Consider the following 13,492-nt stretch of genomic DNA (forward strand, 5'->3'; position numbering starts at 1 on the left):
GGCGAAAAAAGCGCATGAAACTGTGGTGCAGTTTTTCGGTTGGAATGTCCACTGCGGAAATAAAATTCCGCACCGTAGGTACATTTTTGAGCGGGTTTTCCGCTCCGTATTTACGCAGCGTGTGGATGAGATTTGTTTTATGTCATCCAGTTTGCTGCTTCTGTATTTGCTGTGGATATTCCGCAACTAATTCCGTTGCGGAAAAATCGCAGTATTTACGCAACGTGTGAACTGAACCTTGGTACGGTAAGACATTAGGTCTCACATTCCCGACACAGTTGCAAATTCAGCCCAGGACTGGTCGGGCTATTATACGATGAGCTTAAAGGGAAATCTATAGGACAGACATTTACGGCATTAAGGGGAAGAATAGCGTCAATAAGAAGCCGGGTAAAGCCAGTAACAGATGCGCGCTGCTTCCTTCATTATAGTTTAGGGGTGTCTATAGTATCCATTATACTCTATGGCAATGACATAAATGTTTAATGTTTTCCAAGGATGTTAAATTAGTCAATGAAACCGCAATAATTTCTCCAGATGTAATGACATAAAACAGCATTGAGTTGCTGTGCCCTCGTAAACCAGCATTTCCTGACTTCGCTCCTTACAGTAATACCCCGCCGGAGCCAGCTGGCCCGAAAACACTAACAAATTTATTGTATGTTACATAATCCAAATTTCTGGCTGTGCCCGAGCCCCCTCCAGCAGACTCCGAGGAGCACGAGAACTCACAGAGGCTTAACTTAGAAGTCCAGGCAGGCTGCGGCAATAGTAAGGACTGGAAGCCCCCCGAGAAAAGGACTGAGACGGCCATTCATTTACCCCTGGATGGGATTTACATTAGCAGATCTGTGAAAAGCCTTGAAAGGGTCACAGAACTTACACAAAAAAAAAGTATTACATAGTATTATGTTCCCTAATAGGACCTATGATTATTCCCCTTCTTGCTGCGCTACTTTAGTGTAATGTATAGGGAATTTTAGTTTATGTTGCCTAGCAACCGCTCGTCTTCTTGTTCGGGTGACCACCATTTCACTGCGTGCACTTACATATACTGAAAAGGCAACATACTGTTCTGTCTGCTGTACAGGAGACGACTCCTCCATGCTGCACAGACTTGTTATCGATCGCTCCCACTCAGGCCGCATCATAAGATAGAACATCAGAAATCATGCAGCTTCTAGGGAAAAACCAGAAAGACATGGGGGGGGGGGGGGGGGAGGGTATGCAAGAAGGGAGAGTGTAAGTTATGGTTTATTTGTGCTCCGAGTAAGGCTGGGAAATTAATCGACAAATAATCAAAATCGAAATTCTGCGCAATCAATCGACGTCATCTTGCGAATTTCAGTTTTAGCAATTATTTTCTCCCGGTTTACGCTGTATCTGCATCTTCAGGACGCAGATACAGTTGAATCCAATGGTAGAGCAGGGGACTAAGGTCCCTGCTCTACCATTCACTGTGTATCGCTGGACGTGTGGCAGTGACGTCATCGCGCCTGTCTGCACCGACCAGAGGAGCAGAGGGATCTCCTCAACCCGTCATTGGAAAGGGGTTAGGTTAGTATGTATATTATTATTTTTATCAGGCACTATTGGGGGCAGCTGTGGGGGCATTATACTGTGTGAGGGCAGCTATAGGGGCATTATACGGTGTGGAGGCAGCTATGGGGGCATTATACTGTGTGGAGGCAGCTATGGGGGCATTATACTGTGTGGAGGACAGTTATGGGGGGCATTATACTGTGTGGAGGCAGCTATGGGGGCATTATACTGTGTGGAGGACAGTTATGGGGGGCATTATACTGTGTGGGGGCAGCTATGGGGTGCATTATAGTGTGTGTGTGTGTGTGTGTAGCACTGTGTGGGCATTATACTGTGTGTGTGTGTGTGTGTGTGTGTGTGTGTGTGTAGCACTGTGGGGGCATTATACTGTGTGAAGGACAGTTATGGGAGCATTATACTGTGTGTGTGTGTGTGTGTGTGTGTGTGTGTGTGTGTGTGTGTGTGTGTCTATGGGGGCATTATACTGTGTGTGTCTATGGGGGCATTATACTGTGTGTGTGTGTGTGTGTGTGTGTGTGTGTGTGTGTCTATGGGGGCATTATACTGTGTGTGTCTATGGGGGCATTATACTGTGTGTGTGTGTGTGTGTGTGTGTGTGTGTGTGTGTGTGCGTGTGTGTGTGTGTGTGTGTGTGTGTGTCTATGGGGGCATTATACTGTGTGGGGGCAGCTATGGGGCATTACACTGTGTGTGTGGGGAGCACTATGGGGCATTATACTGTGTGTGTGTGTGTGTCTGGGGGCATTATACTGTGTGGGGGCAGCTATGGGGCATTACACTGTGTGTGTGGGGAGCACTATGGGGCATTATACTGTGTGTGTGTGTGTGTGTGTGTGTGTCTGGGGGCATTATACTGTGTGGGGGCAGCTATGGGGCATTACACTGTGTGTGTGGGGAGCACTATGGGGCATTATACTGTGTGGGGGCAGCTATGGGGCATTATACTGTGAGTGGGGAGCACTATGGGGCATTATACTGTGTGGGGGCAGCTATGGGGCATTACACTGTGTGTGTGGGGAGCACTATGGGGCATTATACTGTGTGGGGGCAGTGTCAGGGGGTATATTATACACAGTAGTATACAGCAGGCTCAGGGGATAAATATTAATTTAATGGCGTGGCATGCAAATAGGGGGCGTGGCCTAAATAATCGTTCAATAATCGTAATCGAGGTTACATGTTCAATTAATCGTGATTTTGATTTAGATCATAATTGCCCGGCCCTAGTTCAGAGAAAGCCAGACTTCATCTACACAGAACAAATCAGTATCTGCTCAGTACTATACTGTACCCGTATAGTGCCAGAGGTGCCAAGGGAGTGCCCTATAGAAACCAACAGAGCCTATTCAGATAAATAGTGAATTATAGTGTGTACATTTAGGGCCCATGTTCCCCATATATCACAGAGGTGCCCCCATAACAGTGCAGGAAGTGTATGCTGCCCTCTGCTGACCGCGGCCAGTAATGGATCATTGACATTTCTAGCTGTACTGCAGTCCCAGAGGTTCTTCCAACTGTTGGATCCTGCAGGATTTGGGACATCAGGATGATCTTTATAAACTGGACCAGGGCCGGTTTTTATTTACAAATTTATGGGCACAGTGCAAATATTTCATGAGTGGGACCCCCTTACCAATCACTTTCATACCCACAAACATTTTAAAATAATAATTGAAAAATACATCCCTCCACCTCTTTCTCCGCATGATACAGATACTCACACACCTCATATATAAAAACACATTAAATACACCATATATATGCAGCACATATACAGACACACACACCACATATATACACACACACACACACCACCTATATATGCTGCTTATATAGACACCACATATATATATACACACACACACACCAAATATATAGACACCACGTATATAAACACTACGTGTACTATATACTAGTATATACACACACACACACACACACACACCCCCCACATAAACTGTATATGCAGCACATATATACATAAAACACACACACACACACACACACACACACACACACACGGGTGTATTCACACTTGCAGGTTTTAATCAGGTTTTTTTTTTTAATGCAGATTTTAAATCCAAAACCATTAGTGGATTTGAATAAGAGGAGAAGTAGTATATATTCTTTATACTTTCTCTCCCTTTATGATCGACTCCTGGTTTTGGCTTCAAAAACTGCATAACAAAAACCTTAACAAAACCTGATCAAAACCTGCATGTGTGAATACACCCTTATAGTCACACATTAAAAAGTTTTGCCACCTTAGTCAGATGTAGCATGGTCCTGGACTGCTCTGTAGTTCAGTGATAAGCTCCTCCCCTCTGGACTGTTCTGTAGTAGTGATAAGCTCCTCCCCTCTGGACTGCTCTGTAGTTCAGTGATAAGCTCCTCCCCTCGGACTGCTCTGTAGTTAAGTGATCAGCTCCTCCCTTCTGGACTGCTCAGTAGTTCAGTGAGAAGCTCCTCCCCTCTGGACTGCTCTGTAGCACAGTGATAAGCTCCTCCCTGCTGGACTGTTCTGTAGTTCAGTTATAAGCTCCTCCCCCTGGACTGCTCTGTAGCACAGTGATAAGCTCCTCCCCGCTGGACTGTTCTGTAGTTCAGTGAGAAGCTCCTCCCCTCTGGACTGCTGTATAGTGCAGTGATAAGCTCCTCCCCTCTGGACTACTGTATAGTGCAGTGATAAGCTCCACCCCTCTGGGCGGGATCTCCACAGGTTCTTCACAGCTCCTGTCCGCAGTCCTTTAGTGAGTAGGTAGAGAGTAGAAAATTTGATCTCTGGCAGCACAGGGCGCCGGGCTGACACCACTGAAGGGGCCCAGGGCAGCTGCACCAATTGCCCTATGTTTAAAATGGCCCTGGATGGGACGGTTATAGTTGCAGCTGCCATTTTTTTTATTTTATTATTAACATTTTTTTTTTTACAGAAAGCACAAAATGCTGAACATCTATTCACATGAATATACGTCCCTTATATCCCTGATTACAGGGCCAATATACTGACAATGGAGCAGAAGACATGGCGACCAGCAGTTATTACTATTCTTACTTGTGCCATACCTCAAAGTGGTTTTAATACCTTATGTAAAACGTCAGAAAAAAATAAATATATATATATAACAATTTATAGAATAGATCCTATATACCTTACACCTTGCTGCAGGCTCTACACCATGAGTGCATCATAGCGCCACCTTGTGGAATTATCTCCTTGTCAATCTACAGCCTGTGCTGTGCAACCTGTGGCTCTCCTGCCCTTACAAGACTACAACTCCCAGCATTCTGTGACAGCGGCAGCTTTGTTAACATGTTTTGAGGTCTGGATCGGATTGAATTAATGTGGTCAGGGCCACGACGTTCTTCACACCACAAGTCAAGCCGAGGTCTGGATTCACCATTGTCTCTTGCTACAAGATGAAGGACGGTTGATTAAGACCTTAAAATGTGTAACCAAAAATGTTTTTTTGGTCCAATTTTTTCAATTTTGTCATTTAGACATAAAAAAAAAAAATCAGCATGCAAGATTTATTCTACCACTGGTGTTCAGGAGGTCACGGCCAGAAGTTGCTGCCAGCTCCTCGGGTTGGCATGAAGCTGGGGCTATTTGGGGTCTTCCGAGGCGGAAGCACTTGAGGGATTATGTATCTCAGGCATGTAGGGGGGTCTCTACAACTGTGGTGTAGAGGAGGGACTTCTTGCCCAGATCATCTTCGGCTGGAGTACTTGAAGGACCTTCTGTGGCTTAGACACTTGATGGCACATCTGAGACCTCAACAGTTGAGGGGGCATCTATGACTGGACTACTATAGGGGGCATTTGCTGCGGACATACTGTATGGGGCATCGGTGACTGAGGCTCTGGGGACTACATGGCCTTTGGTTGTAGGGAGGGGGACGTTTGTGCCTACTTTAAAATGGAAGGTATGCGTTTCCCGTGACCGTTGTGACCACAGATGAAGGACTGGACCAATGTGTTGACGTTGTAAGAGGTGATGTCATCAGGTGGTGCCAATTGTCATGGATGTGGTGACCTCATCCTGCAGACCTTCTATATTCCTTTTTTTATCTATTGATTTAGTATCCGCACCTATAAACCAAGTCCGATCATCAACCGCCCGCCGGGTTCACGTCACGCTGGCTTCTGAATATTGTTAATTATTCACAATGGCGACTCTTATGAAGACGTAGACGAGAACCTATCGATGGCTTGGATATTCCCATGGTCTTCCCAGGTTATGGTCGTCCTCGCCTCCCCTCCAGATATATTCCGTATTCACAATGACAATGGGCTCATAATTACAACCTTGTGTTACGGAGCCGCCATCGCGGAGACAATCGCTACCACCTGCTCAATCCCCATCCCCCACTCTTCTTACTGTATGCAGTTAACAAGGGGCTTGTGCATCAGGCTATCGAGTCAATGTATTTAGAAGCTCGTCCACGGACGCCAGAGACTTTGTTTTATTAAACCTCTCGTTTCTCCGCCGAGCCGGAATCCCAGCCTATCAGAAGAGCAACATCTGGAGACACTTCAGCGTTTCCTGGAGGCCAATCCCAGCCAGACTATGGAAGAGTGATCCGATAACAAGCCTTGTATTTCTAGGGGACGCTGCCCGGGACCCACGGCCACAATTCAGCACTCATTTACTATTGATGAGCTGGGCGGCCATTCATTAGGATGAAGAACGCAGCAAAGACCCTCACACGCGCGCTCCGGATCCTAGAAACGTGACATTAAGCTGGAATTATGAGCCGTGATTACCATATTTGGAATTTTCATTAAATAATTTATGTATAAATCTTAAACTTCCCCATCCCAGGTCCGCCCCCCTTCAAACCAAGATAAAAAAAGAACGTTGAATTGCGTATCTTTGGGGATGCATGACAAAAATTATTTATGGGGGTAAGTAAATGCCACCAAATATGGATCTTCTGAAGTGCGGGTGGGCCTGTAAAGCCACGTTCACACGACGCATTACGCTCCGAAATACAATTGAAATATGACTGCAAACAGCTCATCATTGATTTCATGCGGGCTCACGGGCTACACGATCGCGGGGTGCCCGTAGTGGTCATGGCAGTCTGGGGGCCCCCAAGTCTGCCATCTTTCTACTCCTATTAAGCAGGGGCAGGGCTTAATAGGAGCTGGTAAACAGCACAATATACATAAGGATTGCCGTGTATAGCACCAGCGATCAAACAATTGCTTGTTCAAGTCCACTAGAGGGACTAAAAAAAAAAGTGAAAAATACTTAAAGAAAATGTTTAATAATGTACAAAAAAGAAAAAATATTACAATTAAAAAACATCCTGTTCGTCTAAAATAATGTATAGAATAAAAAAGGTAAAGATAATTGATATGGCCGCGTCCATAAACGTCTAAACTATTAAAATATAACGTTACTTAAACTTCGCAGTGAACGAAAAAAATAAATAACTGCCAAAATTGCTGTTTTTTTTGGTCACTTCGATTCCCCCCCAAAAAAAAAATGGATTAAAAAGTGAAAAAAACATCGTATGTACCGAAAAATAGATGGAAAAATAAAAAAGTTATGGGTCTCAGAATGCAGCGGCGCAATTTTTTTTCTTTTACAAAAACGTTATCAATTTGGTATCGCCATAATCGTATTGACCCGCAGAATAAAGTTAACACGTAGCTATTATTGCGCGGTGGACGCCTTCACTACAAAACCCTAAAAAACAATAAAGGAATCCGTTTTTTTCTAATTCTACCCACAAATAATTTTTATTTCGTTTCCCAGTACGTTATACGGTACTTGAAATTGTGACATTAAAAACGACAACTTGTCCAGCAAAAAACAAGCCGTCACATGGTTTTTGTAAGGCGACAGCAAAACACTAAAATGTAAAACTGAAAATGGCTGCGGCGCCAAAGCGTTACTTTTATTCAGTCCTCAGGCGATGCAAGCGTCCGGTATCAAATATATACACAGTTCAACAAGCGGACGGTTCAGTCTCTCGCACAGCGGGCGCACACCTTGTTGCAGACAAATACTAAGCACGGGGCGGTTGGCAGATTGGTGGCGGTTTTTCAATTCGGGACAATACGCTTGCTGGTTCCACAATAGGCGCAATTCTAAGACTCTCTGCGAACATCTATCTACAATTGTTGGCAGAGGATGCTTCCCCTTTAAATGTTTTTTTCACAGTGGCGGCAAATGGCTTGTCAGCGCGATGTGCACAGACGATCTGACTAGCCATAGGATGGTTCTCTCACTCTGCCCTGCGCCTCCTCGGGTGTCTCTCTCACATGTGACGCTCTCTCTTCAACCAATCAGCCACAGCTTATTCCACGCAATTCCCGATCACAATGGCGGCATTCTGCCGCTCAGACACTCAGACAATATTCACGTTACACAATGTCTCCGGCCTACTCTTGGACTGTAAACTCTGGTCGACTCCACCTCCTGAAAGCTCGAGCGTGGCGTACCCAATCCGCCACGTTCCGCAAACTGCAGAGTTCAACTTCAATGACCGGCTACAAGAGATGAGCGATTTTCCCAACATTTATTTTATTTCAAATCGGCCTTTCAATTTGATTGAGCACAAATAAATTCTTCATGAATCGCAAGCGTCCGAATTGTCTGACTCTCTAAGGACGATATTCAACCCCTTTTAAGATATATAACACCAAGTCAGCATTAGTAATATAAAAGTAACAGAAACATATATGAGGGAGGGTTAACCACAGTGCATTTTGGGAAGGTCATCTGCAAGGCATTGTGAAAAAGAGAGTCACTGTGTACATACATTACATTACTTATCCTGTACTGATCCTGAGTTATATCCTGTATTATACTCCAGAGCTGCACTCACTATTCTGCTGGTGGAGTCACTGTGTACATACATTACATTACTTATCCTGTACTGATCCTGAGTTATATCCTGTATTATACTCCAGAGCTGCACTCACTATTCTGCTGGTGGAGTCACTGTGTACATACATTACATTACTTATCCTGTACTGATCCTGAGTTATATCCTGTATTATACTCCAGAGCTGTACTCACTATTCTGCTGGTGGAGTCACTGTGTACATACATTGCATTACTTATCCTGTACTGATCCTGAGTTATATCCTGTATTATACTCCAGAGCTGCACTCACTATTCTGCTGGTGGAGTCACTGTGTACATACATTACATTACTTATCCTGTACTGATCCTGAGTTACATCCTGTATTATACTCCAGAGCTGCACTCACTATTCTGCTGGTGGAGTCACTGTGTACATACATTACATTACTTATCCTGTACTGATCCTGAGTTACATCCTGTATTATACTCCAGAGCTGCCCTCACTATTCTGCTGGTGCAGTCACTGTGTACATACATTACATTACTTATCCTGTACTGATCCTGAGATACATGATGTATTATACTCCAGAGCTGCACTCACTATTCTGCTGGTGGAGTCACGGTGTACATACATTACATTACTTATCCTGTACTGATCCTGAGTTACATCCTGTATTGTACTCCAGAGCTGCACTCACTATTCTGCTGGTGGAGTCACTGTGTACACACATTACTTATCCTGTACTGATCCTGAGTTACATCCTGTATTATACTCCAGAGCTGCACTCACTATTCTGCTGGTGGTGTCACTGTGTACATACATTACATTACTTATCCTGTACTGATCCTGAGTTATAGCCTGTATTATACTCCAGAGCTGCACTCACTATTCTGCTGGTGGAGTCACTGTGTACACACATTACTTATCCTGTACTGATCCTGAGTTACATCCTGTATTATACTCCAGAGCTGCACTCACTATTCTGCTGGTGGAGTCACTGTGTACATACATTACATTACTTATCCTGTACTGATCCTGAGTTACATCCTGTATTATACTGCAGAGCTGCACTCAATATTCTGCTGGTGGAGTCACTGTGTACATACATTACATTACTTATCCTGTACTGATCCTGAGTTATACCCTGTATTATACTCCAGAGCTGCACTCACTATTCTGCTGGTGGAGTCACTGTGTACATACATTACATTACTTATCCTGTACTGATCCTGAGTTACATCCTGTATTATACTCCAGAGCTGCACTCACTATTCTGCTGGTGGAATCACTGTGTACACACATTACTTATCCTGTACTGATCCTGAGTTACATCCTGTATTATACTCCAGAGCTGCACTCACTATTCTGCTGGTGGAGTCACTGTGTACATACATTACATTACTTATCCTGTACTGTTCCTGAGTTACATCCTGTATTATACTCCAGAGCTGCACTCACTATTCTGCTGGTGGAGTCACTGTGTACATACATTACATTACTTATCCTGTACTGATCCTGAGTTACATCCTGTATTATACTGCAGAGCTGCACTCACTATTCTGCTGGTGGAGTCACTGTGTACATACATTACATTACTTATCCTGTACTGATCCTGAGTTATACCCTGTATTATACTCCAGAGCTGCACTCACTATTCTGCTGGTGGAGTCACTGTGTACATACATTGCATTACTTATCCTGTACTGATCCTGAGTTACATCCTGTATCTCTTTATTTTATATAAATTTACAAAACATAAACTGAAAAACAAATACATAACTAATTCCATATAACCAAAAAGTCACAACCAAATTCTTATAAACAAATTTTCTTATATACATCTCTGTATATGAGAAGAGAAAACCATACCAGACCCGGCCACATACACCCCACTCTTATATACTTACATCTACACTTCATCCGAAACTAAACAATAACTAGAATATATACAAACATCATATAAACGTAATCAAAAGTACCAACAGAAAATCCCCCGACCCGCGTCAACCAAGGGCCTAAAGAAACAACATAATAATGATAACAAATAAAATAATAATAATAACAAAAACAATCCAAAATATAATAATACTAATCCCAATTTTTTTTTTTTTTTTTTTTTAAACACACTATACACATCCTGACTTTCCCTAACCTTACCCTTCTTACCTAAACTCCACCACCCCAGCCAGCATCTCGCCTCATGTCCTCTCACGTCCGCATAGTCCAGATGCTGGCCCCCACCACCACACCCAACACCCCAGCCCAGCCCCCCGCCCCATGTCCTCCCATGTCCGCATAGTCCGGGGCTGGGTCAGGCAAACCCCCCCCCCCACCCGACCCCCTCCCAACCTATCTATTAACCCACTTAAGTCTATCCCTATTCTAACAACATTTCTACAATATAATACAATACACATCACCAACTTGTCCAAATACCAAACCATATACAAAATACACCGTACCCGAAAGCACCAAGTTCAGTCGCTTGTAAACCTTTTTCCTGCCATTTCAATCCTAAACAAAACAAAAATCTTCCAGTGCTTACCTAGCCCATCACCAGATAGAGAGAAGGGAAAGCCCCCCCAGCTCCCCCCCAGAGGCCAAGGTACCACGTCCACCGCTGCACCCTCCCTATCGCTTGCCCTATCTCCTTACCCTATTACTAGCCCTTTCTTGACCCTATTGAAAGCTGACCCTATGCTGACCCTCACCTTTCCCTTATTCCGAGCCCTATCTCTATAATTTTTTGGTGCCTCAGCGGAACGCAGACCCCCACCTCCAGTTGAGCACCGGTGACGACCCCCCCTCCCTCATGAAGGCAGACACACTAAGGCACCCAAAAGGAAAAGCCCCTCCAAAGACGAGAGGCTTTGGATGCTCCCAATCTGCCAACCTCCAAAGAATGCACCTTCACCAGGTCACCCATGATATTGCTAACAACCTCATCCACTAGGAGGATTTTCTTCTGGGTAGAAACTAGACATCGTGCATTCCACATAAAGTGCCTGACCACTATACTGACTAGAAACAAGGTGCAATGGTCCCTACCACCGAGGTCTCCGAACACTCCATAGGCCCACCCAGCATAGGAGAGGCTGGTTAGGCCTGGCCAACCAATGGAGGCTCCCACCCTTTTGTATACCTCTGTATTGAAAGGGCAATGAAGCAGGAAATGCTCCATGCTTTCCAGCACTCCGCCACACTCCTCCCGGGGGCAATCCCGATCATCAGAGCTTCTGCACTTTAGATTGTCCCTCACGTACAGTCTCCCATGGAAGCAACGCCAAGCCAGATCCCAAAACTTCTGGGGAATCCTCGCTGAATTTAAAAGTTTTAATCCCACCCCGAGGTCACTACTTGGGCAGTCTTTGAGCGCCAGGGGCTTCTGGAAGTGGGTCATCAGGACCCTCTTGTCAAGAAATTTTCTCGACATGGTCCTGATCTCCCACACCTCCAGACCCCACCGGCGAACAATCTTCAGCGCCAGGGTGGCATAAGCCGGGAGATGTCCGTGAGGTGTACGCAGGTCTTTCACTTGCCCTCCTCTCTCCCATTCCTGGAAGAAAGGCCGAAACCACCCCCTGCAGGAGGATATCCACCAAGGAGCCCTCTCTTGCCAGAGGTTTGCCAGGTTGATCTTAACAAAGGTGTTCACTAGGAACACCACCGGGTTAACCATACCTAACCCACCTAGTGTCCTTGGTAGGTAAGTAACCTCCCTCTTGATTAGGTTGAGCCTGTTCCCCCATAACAGCTGGAAGAACAGGCTATAGACCCGAGTCCAGAGAGGTTCTGGCAAGATGCACACACTGCCCAGGTAAAGCAACATGGGCACCAGGTAGGCCTTGGCCAAGTGAACCCTTTCCCTCAGGGTTAAGGACCAACCCTTCCATTGGTCGACCTTCTGGGCAACTAGATTCAGCCTATCCTCCCAGTTCTTCTTGGGGTAATCACCCGGGCCAAATTCGACTCCTAAGATCTTAGCAGACCCCTGAGGCTCTGGAAGGGTGTCCGGGAGATCAAAACCAGGATCTCCTCCTCCCAGCCAGAGACTTTTGCACTTATCCCGGTTGATCTTGGACCCAGATGCCAATGAGTAACGCTCCACTTCCGACATCACCCACTCTGCTTCCCCTCTCGAGGAGACAAAAATGGAGACGTCGTCTGCGTACGCAACCACCCTCTGAGTGGCCTCCGGCCCTTCCAGGCCGGCCCTGACTCCCGCCAATGGCCCACGATCGATCCTTTTAAGAAAAGGATCAATTGCGAACGCATATAGCAAAGGGCTCAAGGGACAACCCTGGCGGACACCAGACCCAACCTCAAAGGGGGTTCCAACCCAACCGTTCACCAGCGCAAAAGTCTCAGCCCCAGTGTATAAGGTCTGTAGCCAATTGACAAACCCCCCCGGTAGGCCGTACCTCAGAAGGACCGACCAGAGGTACTCGTGGTCCACCCGGTCAAAAGCCTTGGCCTGGTCCAAGGACAGGATGTACCCCTCCCACCGACCAGAATTTCCCTGCTCCACTGCCTCTCTGACACTGAGGACAGCACTAAATGTGCTGCGGCCTGGAACAGAGCAATGCTGGACCGGCGAAAGGAGCCGGGATGCAAACTTCACCAGCCGATTAAACAGCACCTTTGCGAGAACCTTTCTGTCCGTATTGAGCAGCGCTATGGGACGCCAATTCTCAATACGGGTCGAGTCTTTACCCTTCGATAAAACAATCAAGGCCGACCTCCTCATTGACATTGGCAAAGTACCCGAGGAAAGGCACTCATTAAACACCTCAGTCAAGAGGGGAACTAGGGTTCCTTTAAAAGTCTTATAAAACTCGGATGTTAAGCCATCCGGCCCTGGCGATTTTTTGAGGGCAAGCCCATCAATCGCCAATCCCACTTCCTCTTCCTTGATCGAGTCTATCAAAACACTGAGAGAGGGGTCTACCCCTGGCTCAGGGATGGTTTCAGCCAGGAAAGCCGACATCTCGTCTCGGTTTGGATCTTGCTTCCCCAAGAGGTGCGAGTAGAAGGATCTGACGACCTCCAAGATCCCTGATTTGGATCTCTTCAGAGATCCTGTACTATCAATCAGTCCTGTCACAACC

This window comes from Rhinoderma darwinii, chromosome 4 (assembly GCF_050947455.1).
Source record: "Rhinoderma darwinii isolate aRhiDar2 chromosome 4, aRhiDar2.hap1, whole genome shotgun sequence".
NCBI lineage: Eukaryota > Metazoa > Chordata > Amphibia > Anura > Rhinodermatidae > Rhinoderma > Rhinoderma darwinii.